The sequence below is a fragment of the Rhincodon typus genome, chromosome 13 (genome assembly GCF_021869965.1).
Source record: "Rhincodon typus isolate 14 chromosome 13, sRhiTyp1.1, whole genome shotgun sequence".
NCBI lineage: Eukaryota > Metazoa > Chordata > Chondrichthyes > Orectolobiformes > Rhincodontidae > Rhincodon > Rhincodon typus.
The window spans coordinates 60,840,760-60,857,830 of record NC_063344.1 but is presented as its reverse complement, the minus strand read 5'-3'; positions in this window follow the sequence as shown (position 1 = coordinate 60,857,830).

Sequence of the window (17,071 nt, the reverse complement as noted above, 5' to 3'; positions counted from 1 at the left end):
CCCAAGTTCTTTTCCTGAAAAAATTACCTTAATTTAGTTGCACCTCTATGAGTGCAAATAAACTACATGACAGAAAGCTCCATCATTTACTTAATATGTAATGCCTAAGGGAATTTGATCTTGTCAAACAGAATCCTCTGGTCCTAAGTCTGTGCAGTTTCTTATAAAGTTACAATTCTTCAAATAGTAACCATTATTTCACTTGCTATTTATATTAGCATGAGTTAGTTTTATTAGAATTGCATTTAACTGTTCAATGGGAAATAACTTATCAAGATTGGAAGCATATGCTTCACCAAATTTTCAAAAGACAAGTACAATTTTCTATGCTTCTGAGCAGCTTTAATGTCATGTTGCACTGTCCTAATCCAAATACTGTTGGTAAAACTGCATAAGGAAATCCCACCCACACCTAACAATCAAAGCTCCAGTTTTTAATCATGATTCTGACTAATAATAAGTTATTGATTGTTTCCAAGTAAACCCACTCTAACTAAAAGACCATTTAAATTAACATATAATCTCTTTCTCACAAATCAAAGAGTTAAGGCATCATAGACCAGGACATTTCTTGAACAGGATAACCAAAAAGTTATGCTAAAACTTAGATCTTCTAGTTTCCTCCCACAGTCCAAAGATGTGCAGATTAGGTGGATTGGCCATGGGAAATGCAGGGTTACAGGGATGGAGATTGGTCAGGTTTGGCTGTTCTTCTGAGGGTTGGTGTAAACTTAATTGGCTGAACAGCCTGCTTCCACACAGTAGGGATTCTTTGAATCTATGATTCTATTCTAGAATATTTTTTCTGTTCTAATGTGATACCAACTGTGACCAACTGCTCCTGTAGCTCAGCATTTCCTCTCTCCAACAACATACCAGAATAACATATTATGCACTTATAATATTTGCACATTGTGCATAATGTAAAGAACACTTGCCTGGCCCCTGATCCTGCATTACTATAATTAACACTGCTAAGCATAAGACATGGTTAGAGAGATATGCCACTCAGCCCATTGAGTCTGCTCCAACATTCAATCAAATCTTAGAACTGTTGTATTGTATTAGACTAAATCAATTATGACTGGTTCCTACTTACCAAACTGGCCCTAAAGATTCAAATGCATTCTGTGCAGAGATATTCATTTGATCATCATGTTTGCTATTAATTCACTTGACTGTTTATCCATCAGAATTACTGAGTCAGTATCCTTCTTAACCCTCAATCTTTTAAGTCTCAGTGATTCACCAGCTTATCATGTAGCAACTTAATTTGAAAGAACAAGGAAACCTTCTGACCCTAAACTATTAACTATGTCCATTCAGAGTTATTAGGGTATTTCTTACATCAGTATCTGTTTACCTGCTATTAGTCTGACTACAAGTTGTGTAGGTCATCATACCAGTAAAGCCAACATTGGAGACAAGTGGTCTTTAGACTCATCTATTCAGAACCTTAGATTATACTAGCCATGCAAAGAATATACATTTCCATTGTAAATAATATTCAAGTTCCCTTTAAAACCATGTCACATGTGACATTAGTGTGACAATGTAATATTAGTTTGACTGAATCAAAGTATCAGCTTTAAAGTGTACTTGCCTATATTGTTGAATTACTGTATCAGTGCGATGAATTGAAATAACAGGAATTTTTTTAAACTATGTGGCCCATTGTTTTCTAAAACATCTCTTTTTGTGTTAGACAATTTTCAAATATTTACTTACACAAGGAACGAATCAGAGTGCAATTGGTTGCAATTTGTTTTTTAAAAGTATGCATAAGCTACTCGGTTACATTAGTGAGTGACACAATGTAGTAATCAAAAACAACATTGTATTACTGCTGTACAGTGTACAAGTCAGATCCCATCTTAGGGTACAATGTATCGTTCTGTTCTCCATATATAGGACCGTTATCATTCCTACCAAGAGCATTCAGAGGCAAATAACAAGGGTGATCTCAGTTACAAGGAATTTGTTTGGATGAAAGATAAAGTTGAGCCTATTGTTTTTGGAAATTTGGAGAATTGCAAGAGACCTAATTGAAGTTTTCAACATTTTGAAGGAGCTTTTCGGGCCAAATTCAAGCCTTTGCCATGATGAACAGACACATAGGATTTGCAAACACTTAAGGTAGGAAAGAGAAAGAAAATCAGGAAGAACATTTATTTTTCACACTGGATAAAATGACTGTGGAATATATTCCCAGCAAAACGAGTTCAAACAATTATAAATATATTTAGAATGCAAATTGATCAATTTGTCGAAAAGAAATTGAAGGATTATGGTGAGAAGTTTGGCATACTCCTGATCTTCTGTCTCAAGATCTATATGTTTAGAATGTTGTATAGAGGTTTGCAGGGTAATAAGGATAGCAAGGAAGAATCTTTTGACCTCTGTGATTAATGGTTTTGCCTATGTCTTCCAAAAATAGGGAAGCCTAACCGGAACACCTTGTGCAGAGTAGATTCTGAATGTGAGCAATTGCCAATAAAAGCTTCAACATGCCCTCATCAACACAATCGCCTAATGATGCAGATGATTTCTTCTTCCTCCAGCTCCTCTTCAAGTACAAGCACCACAGATTCATCATCATCATTAGAGCTGGAAACAGAATCAGATGCAATTTCAAACCGCAGCACTCAATAACAAGGAAATTTTGCTTTGCTTAAAAAAAAAATTGACAGTGAAATAATTTGTATTGAATGTCTGCCTGTGAAGCTTGACTAAATGCAGATAAAAGGGGAAATGAAAACAGTATATTGGAACTAGCATGTTCAATACCATGGATGGCATGAAAGGTTAAAAAAGAAAAGAACCATGTCAGAACTGCATGGATGTGTGCTCCTCCCGGCTGATCAGCTGGAGTAGATCGTCTGCTTTGCTCTCTGACCATCATTTTTGCATAGTACATCTTTTTATCTTTGCCCTTCTCAAATATATTGACTATGATCTTCTTTCATTTTGCCACTTATGAGTAATACTTCCCAAATTACAGCCATCTGCATCCATCTTGATGCATACAATCTATTTATTGTTTGGGGGCAATTTTTTTCTCTCTAATTCTGGTTACCACTTTTAACATCAGTTCACATTTGTCTGTTTTCTGTTCATAAATATTAAAAAGGAAATGTACGCTAGTGAATCACCTATAAGAAATGCTTTGGAGAGATACCTGCACAATTACTTACCATTTAGAAACAGCCTCAGAGCAGATATATACCAACTACATCATGAAAGGGAAGTGCTGCTCCCAACTGGGTACATATTTATGAATTCAGCATAATCTTTCTCAAAACATCCTTATTAATACAAGGTAATCCAATACAGTATGTTTCCATTTTAAGCTCAAGCATTAAGGTCTTATGAATGCAATTCTCCATCTGTTACCACCAATAAAAATCAAATCAGATTTATAGTTCAAATGGTTTGTTTCTGACTCAAGCTGTTTTATTGATTCAAACTACTGGCAACCCAAGATACCTGTGACAAAAAAAAAATAAAAGTAGCAAACTGAACATTAGAGTTTTAGACTAGATATGTCTTATGATATAATAGTGTTTAGTGTGGGAAAGAAGAGCCTAGTTCAAGATTTAGGATGTGTCATCATCGACTCCTCAGAGTCTCATTAGTTATGTTTAACTAGTTGATGTATTGCTTACCGATTGCAATAAACTGCATCTTGGTAAGGCAAGTGCCTCTTCTTGTTAAGGCTCACTAATGATTTATCTTCCATCTCTACAAACCGATTACGTAAAGAGTAGAAAGGATGATTAGGCTCCAGTGATCCAGGTGACCTGGATTCAAATTTCACCTATTCCAGAAGTCTGTCACAATATCTCTGAATGGGTTGATTTGAATTTTTTTGCTTTTTGAAAAAAGGACTAGGTTCTTGCAGTGCAGTGATAATGAGCCTCCAGGCGATGAGTTCAAGGCTCAATTCCCATTTGCCCCAGAAGCGTACCATAACATATCTTAATGGGTTGATTAACAATGTTTAAGAATTGGCTGGTTGGTCTACAGGTATGATATTTATTTTAGGAAGTGTTATACAATTAATGGAGGCTGTTTTGGTGGTGTGATAATGTCCCTGCTCTGAGCCAGAAGGTCTGGATTCAAGTCCCACTTGTGCCAGAGGTATGTCATGACATAAAAACCTAAACAACTGCGGATGCACTAAATCAGGAACAAAAACAGAAGTTGCTGGAAAAGCTCAGCAGGTCTGGCAGCATCTGTGAGGAAAAAATTCAGAATTAACGTTTTGGGTCTGGTTTTGAGGAAGGGAAACATTCATATGTTTGTGTATGTCATAACATGCCTGAACAGGTTGATATTTAAAAATAACTAGAAACAAGAATTAGGGCTTTTGTGGTGCAGTGGTAATATCCCTTCCTCTGAGACAGAAGGTCTGGGTTCAAGTCCCATCTCTTCCAGAGTTGTGTTCTAACATGGCTGAAATACCTATACTATTGGCTGTGGAAGGTAATCTGGCCCAACCTGATGAAGAAGAGGAGAAGCCTAGATTAGGAAGCTCCTCATTCGTAAAATGGATAGGATCCCTGCCTGTCATGGTTTCAATTGTCTGATGGGGAGAGGCTACTCTCTGCTGATTTATTGTGAATAAAAGAATGATGTAACTTTTATGGAGATGGGAGGATTGGTGGCAGCCACATTAATTGATCAGTAGTTGGAGAGACACAGAATATGTAACAACGTTGCCAAGAGATTTGAAACCCATTTTGCGTGATTGTGTTTCACCCTATGAGCTGAAGCTTCCTATCTTTTGGCTAAGTGTCATTTTCTTCCATTTTTACAGAAGGCTTCTCTTTATGAGGCGGACTGAATTTTCTCATACTATCACCTCATTGACTGCCTACCAGACCCTCGTGGCATTGTCTTGCCCAGTGCTAGCCCTTTTTTGCCACTTTCCATGTCTGGAAGTTCTCACCACTGCTATGATGTCCCATGATTCCAGGACTAGTATCATCTTTAAAAGGCCATTGAGAAGCCAGTCAAGCATTGTCAGTCCGAAGCCACCCTGCACAGTTCAGGACATTTGCTCCAGGCATGGCAGATAAGGAGAAATGGGTACACCACTTTGACAACAGTATATTATGGGTTCTGATGGATGGAGTGACACAACAGAGGACCGTCTTCTTCCTCCACGGCCACAAGAGAAGGCCACAACATCAGAAACTAAGAGCCTGGCCCAAAGTTGCCACCCAGGCCAGTGCAGTCTTAACTGCCCAGAGGAACATGCAGCGATGCCATTGAAAATAAATGACCTCCACACCGAGTTAGTGCTGCCATCTTCACTCTGCTGACACTTGCTGTATATTACTGCACCTACCTCTCACCAAAGGTTCACACTCTGATATGCTTATTATTACATACTAAATCTTTCCCCAGTTACTCTCACCTCCCACACAACACTAACCCTGCATTGCCTCTGCACCCCCGCTCACTCACCTGGGACACCTTTTATGATCTAACTTTGTAATTCATTACCTGCATTTTGGGCAAGCGTATTTTGTGTTTTTCTATTTTTTTTTCAGTAACTTGCCATGTAAAATTGGAACCTAGGATAGCTGATAGCTTAAAACAGATGTACGATATTCCTACATAACATAAACTCAAGGTGTGAGGGTAAATTTGCATTTAGGTCAATAAATTGTCCGAGATGTTGCGCTGTGACCTGCAAATCCTGCTTTGTTTTGTTTAGTCTGACTTTTAATTATCTTGAATATGGAGACTGCATTTTCTCCCAGAGAGTCTACTTGCAGAATTGCATCCTCTATAAGATGCAAGACTGAATCCCCTTTGAAACTGTATTGAACAGATTTCTAAATTCGATATCATTTTAGCTCCTATATTTTTGATTGTGAAATGAAATGGAAAAAAAATACTTTTAAAACCAAAGGCTGTGGAAGAAATTGCTGCAGTTTTAAAAATGAGTAGCTCTCACTCATTGTGTGTAATGTTTACATTAGTGTTTGTTCAATCAGTAGGGGTGGGGTTTGGGAATTGTAGATGTCCCAACACCACTGGATGTACACAGAGTGTGATTGAGATTTGGCCAGGTACAAATAGCTAATTGATCTGATCTAATTGAGACCAGTCATGGATGCCAAAGGTCATCAAACTGAAGAAATTTCTCTAATTGGTTTCAAGGTCGTTAAACAGCTTGTGGGTATGTACAAAACAGGGAGAAGCCTTCAGACTGCTAGAAGCACAGGTGGTGTCTCTCTCTATTCAGTAAAAACATCTGAAGTCTGAAAAAAGCCAGTGAATTTCTTCCAGTAGTTGATGTAAGGTTGCCTTTAACCAGTAACTAAAAGACTTTGCAGTTTGCATACGAGTCAGCTTATGTCTCCTGAAGAGAAGTAAGAGAAACCTGACAAAAAAGACTGAAGGATATAAAGTCCTGGCAAACCAAAAGATTCATCTCAGTGAACCCTATAGACTGGTGCTATCAAACTGTGGTTCTTAATGTACATTTTTTCCCCTCCACCCTTAAAAGCAATATGTTTGTTTTTTTTTTCCTAAATGTGCATACAGATGCTTTAAATGGGAGATAGAGATTTAACTAAGAGAGCCACATGTTGAAAGTTCATTGCTGTTTATTTGTGATTAACTGTGTGACTGTATAAACTTGAGGGGCCATAGTGGTAAGGCAGGCCAGAACCCAGGCTAATGATCTGAGGATGTGTTCAAATCCCACCACAGTAGAAGGCGAAATTTGAATTGAATAAAATTCCGGGACAAAGAACTGGTCCAATGGTAACCACGTAACTATTGTTGTTGGTTGTAAAAACACCTGGTTCACAAATGTCCTCCAGGGATGAAAAAATGTTGTCCTTACCTGGTCTAGCCTACATGTGACTTCAGATCTGTAGCAATGTGATTGATTCTTAAGGAACCTCTGGGCCCAGCCAGCAATGACCATATCCCATGAATGAATGTTAAAAAAAATTTATTTGTAAATAAACAGTAGCTCTTGTTAAGGAACCTAATGAGTGTTTTCTATTAACTTGAATCCAACAGGCTGGAAAATTGGGGCACTTTGTGTGCTTTGATTAGATAACTCACATTTGTGAGATCCTGAGAATAGTGGGGCTTGAGAATCAGTGCACTTTCCCAAGTGAGTTTTAACAGTATTTAGATTTCATGTTTGAGGACCAACTCAATGGGGTTGTTCTTAATATCCAGCATCTCGACTGGTACCCAGTTGATGCAATCAATGGTAATAAGCTTAGAACCTTTCATGTTGGTAGGCCTGTTATAGCTGGTCATTATGTATTGGCAATATTACAAAAAATGTGACAGTCACGCTGATTGATTATTGCTGCATTTTAGTGTTATTGTACAAATGCAATGAACTTAGCTGTGGTCGATTGTACACTACTCTCCAACGTTGAGGCTCAGGTCCTTCAGTAATCTTAGAGGAAGGATATTGGCACTCACCCTGATATCAATTTTGGCCCTCAAGATGTGCTTATCCAATCTTCCCAGGACACACATCAATATTACAAAGATGTATGATTGCATCAATGGATCTGGTAATAGTTGTAATGAGTAAAAGGAATTATACCTTTACTCTAAGTATAGCTACTGAACCTGTGCAATGGAACAGTTATGCAGGCATTAGATCACATTAAACTGGAGCCAAGGCTTTTGAGACTCCAAATAAAATGACCTCTCTCTGTAATTAGTCATATTCACTCACAAGAGTATAGACATCACCTTAGTACACAAAGCTTGCCTACTCTTTTTTATGAGAATTTGGCCATCGCCATTTTCCATTCAGCCTTCTTTGTTGCTAAGTTTGTGTGTGTTCTCCCTTCTAGGTCAGGCACACTTTCGGTTGCTGTTAGGGCGCGGCACATGCTTTCTACTCATATAACAAGGTGTAGAGCTGGAGGAACACAGCAGGTTGGGCAGCATCAGAGGAGCAGGAAAGCTGACGTTTCGGGTCTGGACCTTTTTTCTGAAGAAAGGTCCAGACCCAAAACATCAGCTTTCCTGCTCCTCTGATGCTGCCTTGCCTGCTGTGTTCCTTCAGCCCTACACCTTGTTATCACAGACTCCAGCATCAGCAATTCCTACTAACTCTGAGTGCTTTCTACTCAGCTGTGGTTTGCCGTGACTTCCTACTGCAAGTTATGAACTGGTTTTCTTACATATGCATGCCGAATGCGCTTTAATAGCGTATATCTCATACTGATCCTAGTCAGTTGGATAGCTTCTTATTGCATGAAGAATTTCATATCTTCAAGGTTGATTTTCAATTTCACCAACTTGACTATTGTATCAATAGTTGATGCCACACTGACTGCTTGCAAACTCTGTCAGCCTGCAAGGGTAACACAGAGAACTCTGGAGAAGACTCATTCCCCAGTTGTGCTAAAAAGAACATGCAAGTCAGGGAGACAATGGGGGAATTAGCAAAAAAAACCTCAACCAATTTCTTCCATTTTCTAAAAGTTTTAACGTACAAAAGAAAGTAAAATGTTAATTCTCCAATTTAAACGATTTCAATGATATTTAAATGTTTGAAACTTATTTTTACAACAAAAACATTGGATGACAATTCTGAAACATTTAGAAGTTATTCAAAATTGAATTAACTGAAATTAAGGAAAATTTCTGAATGGAGGAACAATAAGATAAAAATTAAAAATCTTTATTAAAATCAACAAATCTCTTTAGGGTAAAGCTTTACCAGCAGTTCATCTTCATTTTCCAGTAATTAAAGAAATAACTACAATATTTGAAAGAATTTAAAAGATCTGTGGAAGAAAATTGAACATATAACATAACTGAAATGATTGTTAGCATTTCAAACACCAAACAGTAAATCAGTTACATCCACAAAAATTAGTAACTTCCAGCAATGGCATTCAAGTGAATAATTGAAATACAAGAAACAAGAACAGTTAATAATGACAATAGAGAAATATATTACACCTTCACGCATATTTAGAAGCATAATTCCTTCACATGGAATTGAACTGGACTATATGGAAGACATGATTCATATGATGTTGAATTACTTCAGGAAAGAGAAGAGAACAAGTCAATACACTTCTCCGTTCTGTCGGTCTGGTTGCAGGTCTTGGTTTAAATCAACAGAAGCCCAGATTTTCTGATGGCCAGATAATCATTATCCCAGTGTAGATGGGAGTTGCACAAAGGGACTGAATGCAATTTCCCATCATATCACATTCCAAAGGAATTGCCATAAGAACACAAGACATAGGAGCAGAGTAGGCATTTAGACCACTGAGTCTGTTCTGCCAATCAGTGAGGTCATGGCATTCCGATAATACTCCATTACATTTTCCTGCCTTTTACCCATAAGCTTTGCTTAAAAGTCCTGAGAAATTAAAGATACCATTGGGAAAACCCCGCAAGTGCTTTTAATTGTGCAGGTTCAAAGGATTGGCCATGCTAAATTGCCCTGTAGTGTCTAGGAACGTGCAGGCTAGGTGGATTAGCCATGGGAAATACAGGGTTACAGGGATGGGATGGTCTTCAAAGGGTCAGTATGGGCTGAATGGCCTGATTCCACATTCTAGGGATTGTGAATATCCACTCAGAAATGTAAAGCTCTCTCCTTTTGTAAAAAAGGGATAGAATAGAAACCTGCATCAGATCTCTCTTTGGAGACTCTTCAACCAAAGAATTTCACATTAGAAAGAATGATCCAGGTAATGGGAGAAGCTTAAATTCAGAAAAAATATAAGAGCATGACAGGAGCAGAAAGGCAATCTTGCTGAAGAAGCTCGTCAGTCTTTGTTAACTTTCTAAGATACAAAACAGCAAAACATCACATGATAGGCAACACAAAATATCTTCAAAACCATTGATGTGAGAAGTTACTGTTCCAGGTTGTGGATTTAAAAAAAAACACACATAAACTGAAACAATGTCTACCTTTATCACATCAATGCAACTTTTGTAAGAAAGTGTGACATTTTCAGAGAATAGGCAAAGGTCAAAAACAACCACTAAACCACAGAATTAAGAATGCTAATGTGCACAATGAGATTAATATGATTAATACCTTGGAGCAAGCATCTTTGGAAGGAGACCCAGCATGGCAAAACATATCTTCATCAGAACACATATCATTATCTGAGGATATCCCATCTCAAGAGGATATGAATTGACTTTTTCTATCTAATATCTGAATCAGATATGGTACAGATCATACAGATTAAATGTTATCCAACTAATTTTAAACTTGTCACCAGGGCACGTGTTACTGTTTTATCTGAAATAAATTCTTGTTTGGGGAAAATGAAACTGCAAGCATCTGACAAGGAATTGCACAGTTCAGGCAAACACCAATCAAGATCAAAGTAGTGTTGAGCGTTCTCTTAAAATACAGAGACTAACACAATGTGGAATAGTTAGAGATCTTTAGAAATTAACACTCCTCACTTCTGAGGAGAAATGCAAACTTTGCTGTTACAATTCTAAAAGGTAAAATCTAAAAGACTACAGTCCTACTGAACCATAGAGCTGCTATATCTTAGAGAGTTACAACAGATGTTGGTTTAACCCAAGGGTCACTACACTACAGGTGAGGAGAGAGGTTGAGAAGGAGAGTCCTTTAAGGTAACCTCAGCTAGTGTGGGATTTGAATCCATGCTTTTGCCGTCACTCTGCATTGCAAACCAGCCATCCAGCCAAATGAGCTTTAAAATTTTACAGCATGTTGAAGAAACTCAACCAGCTCAGAAGCCAGAAAACGGTGATCAACATAATTTTAGTCAACAAGGAGAAGACTTTATAGGTCTCAGAATATTGTTCCCTGGACCTGTGAGAAAAAAATACTTCACTTGAGATTAGAGATAGAAAGAACTGCAGATGCTGGACTCGGAGATAACAGAGTGTGTGGAGCTGGAGGAACATAGCAGGCCAGGCAGCATGTGAGGAATGGGGAAGCTGACACTTCTTCTGAAATGGGGGAGGGGGAAGGGAGCTCTGAAATAAATAGAGAGAGAAAGGGTGGGGCTGGGAAAGGTAGATGGGATGGTGATAGGTGAGTGCAGGTAGGGAGTGGAGGGGATTGGTCAGTGAGGTGGGAGGACTGGATAGGTGGATAAGAAGACGGACAGGTTGTGTCAGGTCAAGGAGGCAGGGATGAGAGGGAGGGTTGGTCATAGGTTGAGGCCGGCGGTGAGGAGATTTTGAAACTGCTAAAGTCCACGTTGAAACATTAAGCGGTCTCCGAACCTCTGCTTGGTCTCGCCGATGTAGAGGAGGCCACGTCGGGAGCAGCAGTTAGTTACGTTGCTGTCCAACAACTCTTCAACACTGAGCGGTCAGACTATACCACTGATTTCACAGGCTTAGAGGAATTATTTAATTGTTTTCCAACCACAGATAAATCATAAAAATCTGATCTTTGACACCACAACCACTAGGATTCGGTAGTAGACACTTGATGCTACCAATTCAGCTCTTTAGAAGAAGCAATGCTAAAACTGTGCAGGCAGTTGTATTATCTAATGTTGATCCTGATAAAATGATGATTTTATCTAAAAGAATACCAACAAAAATGGAAGGGTCATATGTGAGATTACCTCAATTACAGCATCAAAAAGAATTGCTAATTCTTTCAGATGCACAACTGCCTTCAACAAATGTACAACAACGACAATGATGCCAGAGCATTCCCTCAGTGAACAGGTCAATGATCCCAAAGGTTCGAGTGTGGAAACAAACAACACCTGATTATTTCATCCTCAAGCAAAAGGCTTTCAACCCAATCAAGTCATCAGTCATTCATAACATCAGAGAATTGGGGGAAATTAAGTCGTGATAAAACTATTTTATTTACTTAATAACCATAAACTGCTTGAGAGGAGATGTTGTACATGACAGTTAATGCCTGAAAGGGTGAACTGACTTTGCAAGATAAGTTCTATTCATCATGATATACTGAACTGTTCCTGGGAAAATGTAGATAGTGTCTTAATATATCTTAACAAGTTCTTCAGTGATTCTTCTTAATGGCAACAGCAAGCGGCTGAAGTTGTAATATACACTCTTAAAATAAACTCCAATGTAGCACAAAATACAATTGTATATCTTAGCTGTAATGCAACTAGCTAAAAGTACTACATAATAAATATTTACTGTTTATCACGATTGAGCTGATCTTCTGCTAAATATATTGCATGATTTTTTAAATTCATTCATGGGATGAGGGCGCTGATGGTCAGGCAGCATTTATTGCCCATCCCTAATTGCCCAGAGGGCAGCTAAGAGTCAACCACATTGCTGTGGGTCTGGAATCACATGTAGGCCAGACCAGGTTAGGATGGCAGTTTCCCTCCCTAAAGGACATGAGTGAACCAGATGGGTTTTTTAAAATTGAATTCAATATTCACCATCTGCTACGGCCGGATTCAAACCCAGGTTCCCAGAACATTATCTGGGTCTCTGGATTAACAGTCCAGCTATAACACCACTAGGCCATCACCTCCACTAGCGTAATCCTTCTCCACTCAATATCATCAGCTTGACTAATGCTAATAAGAAAAATTGGTGGCAGAGAATCTACGTATAAAATTTTGGCCATGCTGGCAAATAACATTATAATACTTCTCTGAAGTAACCAATTCTGTTTACCTTGCCAGGGCCCTTTGCTGTTGTATGTCAGCCAGGCAGCCAGCCAAGACTGTTGCTGTTGATGTTGAGGTGGTGCTGTCCAAAGTCTGGGCTTCTAAGCCTGGAGATGCTAGATGGGATTCAGCAAAGCCATCTTCAGTCATCTCTTTCTATTTTTGACTCTACCAGTGAGCTATTGGGTTGCATCGTGTATGAGCACAGCGTCAGGCTAGGGGAAGATGGCTGCAATGTTGCTGAATTTTGTGATCAGTGTGTTAAAATTGTGAAGGTGTTCTTCATTAATGTGCTTGCAAGTTAGCTGGAGCTCATGCATAAAGGAATCACTCACTCTTCATTTTACCATTAATTTTAATAAGTAGTAGTAATTTTTCAACCTCTTCCACTTTCGTGAGCATTTATTTGCTTCTGTTCATTGGCATTTTGCTTCAATTCAAATGTCAAACTATCCTTTAAGAACCTTCCCAGAATTTGCAGATTTTAGTAATTTGACATTGCATCAACAATTACAGTTAGTTTGTCATCTTACCTTTTGTCAAAGTTTCTGCTGAAGAAAGTGGTCTTTGTTAAAATAAGTGAGAATTCATTGAAAGCAACCAATTGTATTTTGTACAAAGTAATATACAAAAGAATTGACCATTGATAGAGACTGAGAACAGTGACCAAGACTACTTTCGTGATGTTACCAAGGCTTGTGCATGAATCTCTGAAAAACAAACTTTGAGATATCCAACCCAGATACAGGATAATGCAACTAACTAAAATCAATCTGGAGGAACAAGCTTCCCTAAAAATTGAGTTGCTAAAATGAAATCTTTCAATCTTTCCAATTATTCATTACTTTGTTGTCTTTGGGGTTGCAACAAAGCAGCAAGGGGAGTGGCAATGGAAAGTAGGGGAAAAGGGAAGGGATGTGTGGTTTGAAGAAGCATTGAAGGGCCATGGGGAGCATCATAAAGGTAGAGTCACCAGAATCCCATTCTCTCATTCGAGAGAGATAAAATTGGTGGCGATTTAATCTGAGGGTCACCATGCCTCAAGGGAGGAGAGAGATTGAGAAGGAAAATTCTTCATAGTAACCTCAACTGGTGCAGGAATTGAACCTACCCTTGTGACTTCTGCATTGCAAACCAACCACTGAGGGAGCAAAGGGAAGTGAGGAGAAGTGGTTGGGGGCCAGAATGAGGAGACAGTCGGGGTCTGCAGGTAGGTAGGGGAGAACTAGAACATTGATAGTTTATATTTGTCTTAATGTAGGCAGGTGATTGGAAGTTGTTGTCAGTGATGTTACCAGCACAGACACTGTATTAGCATACGTGCAGGAAGTTCTCCCCGGAGCTCAAATAAACACAGCCTTAACAAAAAAGGAATGCACAGTGAGATATCTGTACTGCAATAATACCCTGAATTTCCAAATACAACACATGTTCCCCTAAAACTCCATCAAGAATTTGGAATCCGTGCTCAACAAAACTAAACAAAAGGCTCTTTGTTTGAAGCTGGTAAGACTGTCTCATGAGGAATGCAGTCAGTTCTGTTTGGATCAACTATCTTTTCCAGGCAAAGGTTTGCATCCTTTCACTGGACCCACAGTGGATTTCAGGCTAGATATCAATTTCTCTTCAGCAGCCTGACCTCCATCCCTTGCATCTGACCTGCCATGTCCCAGGAAAAAAAAAAATCCTTGCACCCCAGTCCTGCATGAGTCTTGGTGCACATTATGGGTACATGATGATAACGCAATTTTGTTTTATAATTCATAAAATTGTAGGTGCCTCTGATATCTTTTTCCAATCCATACGCTCATACTAGCCCTATATCCCTTGATGTCTAAATTAGCTAGAAATTTACCAACCTCTCTCCTGAACTTAGTCAATGATTGGAGCTTCCACTGCTTTCTGGGATACCAAGGATTCACCATCCCGTGAATAAGAAGTCCCTTCTCATCTCAGCCTGAAATAGTTTGGCTTTTATCCTGAGCGGAATCATCCTCTCTGCATATACTCTGTCTATCTCTTTAAGCTTCCATAATATAATTTCTCATTCTTCTAACCTGCAGAGAATACACCTCCAGAATCCTCAATCTTTCCTTATTTGGCAGTCCCATCATCCCAGGAATCAGTCTGGTGAACCTCTGTCACATTCTGTCTATGAACTGAATAGACTGCTGCTGCAGTCTCACCACTGTTCTGCAGAATCTAAAGAGAGATTTTGCTTCTGTACTCAAAAGTGTCTTGCAATAAAAACTATGAGATGTTGACAATGATGGATTCAAGGCAAGCGGCTTGTATCTCAGTACCTGCATGCTGTAACATAGCTAGTTAGTCAGCTATCTGCTGCCACCCGCAGCAAATCTGTGGTACTGCAGCTGAACAATCTGCAGGGAGAGATTTAAACTTCCACTGAAATTTCTTCCAACATCACTCCTTTGCTGTCCACTTCATTGTGACTGCCCTATCCAATCATAATCAGCACCACAGCAAGGATATCTTCAGAATTCTCCAAGGATCATCCCTTGTCATCCCTTATCATCAAGTGGTTACTTAGTGATATCATCCAAAGACTTGGGGTTAGATTCCCATGTAAGATCACAACACCCAGTTTGATTTACATCACCTCTGTCAGCCACATCCAGGTTAACTGGGTGTCATCCTTGATAGAACACTCAAGTACAGATAAAACCTCATAAAGAAAACCTTAAAACCTGCAACAAGTTACCTGATGGGCTCACAGGCCATGATCGTAAAGACCTCTGATATCACCCTTATGAGCTTAGCTGCAGAACACTGCACCCCAGTCTGCCCACAACAAACGTATCGATATGCAACTCAATTCAACAGCGCACATCATCACAGTTACTGTTCACGAATCTCACCTTTCCTAGTTCCAAATCATGGGCAGCACTATCCTGCTTCCCCTCACAAGAGAAGGTCATTGCACCAGGTAGGCTACCAAAGAAGGTCTAATCCAGCCTGAGCCTTACCTTATTCAGAGACCTTCTCAACTCACCAACAGTGCTCCAGTCTCTCATGTCACACTGTATGGCTGAATTTAACTCAAGGAGAATTCAACAAGGAAGGTTCATGGCTGAGATCCTACGGTAGGAGGATTGTCAGGATGATACATCCACCATGTTCTTATTGTAGATTCTACTGCTCATTCAATCAGCTTCGATCTCCAACGTTAACTGAGGGCCCTTTTAAACCATTTCTAGACTGGCTAAGTACTCTGAGTAGACTCCCAGCAGCAGTGAGAAATATACAGGCTGCAGCTGAGGCAGAGCAAACATTGTCGAGGAGCACACACTGAGTAAACTCGAAAAGCTTAAAAAAGCTCTATGTCGCCACTGACAATTCTATTGCTTGGTTCTAAGATGAGGCACACAATAACATAAATAAATTAATTAATTTGAAGGAATCAGTAGGATGCAATGGGATGAGGTGAGGTGGAATGGATGAATGCTTACCTGTCTGTTGACTGTATGTTGAATATGCGTCCAATAGCCATGTTTGAAGAAGAAAGGACAAGGTGCTTAGTTGAAGATTAAAGTCATTGAAAAACCACAAAGCAAAGTTAGATTTCTCAGTTAGGAATTTGAAAGGCTGTGCTGCTGAAGGGATCAATTGTCAAGAGGTGGTGATCAAAGGAGCACTTTATTATAGTATAAAGAGTGTAATGATGGTTTCATACTGTGCAATGGTTGTACCGGTGCAATGATGTGCGGAATAGTATACCTAAATGGACATACTTTAGAAACGATCACGTAGTTGCCATTTGTAACTCAAGTTTGCCAAAATGAGAATGCCAATGCAATCATCCATAATAAGCTCATAGATGGCAAAAGCTTGTCTGAGTGAATGGACATTTTGTTGGGGCATGGATGGTGACCATTAATCTGACAACAGTCCATGGGTAGTAAGAATTGGGTTGTGGGATAGGAAGGGTGGGATTAAAGTCCTCAGATTTCTAGTGGCAGCTAAAGCAGGTATGCAATTAGGCAAATAAAAAATGAAACAATATTCAGTGACAAAAGCCAAAAGTACTGTAGATGCTGTAAATCAGAAACAAAAACAGAAATTGCTGGAAAAGCTCAACAGATCCGGCTGCATCCGTGAAAAGAAATCAGAGCTAACATTTCGGGTCCAATGACCCTTCCTCAGAGTACCTGTTCTGGGGAAGTGTCACCGGACAGGAAACGTCAACTCTGATTTCTCTTCACAGATGCTGACAGGCCTGCTGAGTTTTTCTCGCAATTTCTGCTTTTGTTTCTGACATTCAGTGACCTTTAGCCTTCTGACTTAATGCTTAAACATAGAGGAGCAACAACTTGTATTTATATTGCAGCTTTAATGTAGTAAAATATTTCAAAGCTGCAGCAATCATTAGTATTACCAGGCATCTGGTATCATTCACAAGCATCCCATGA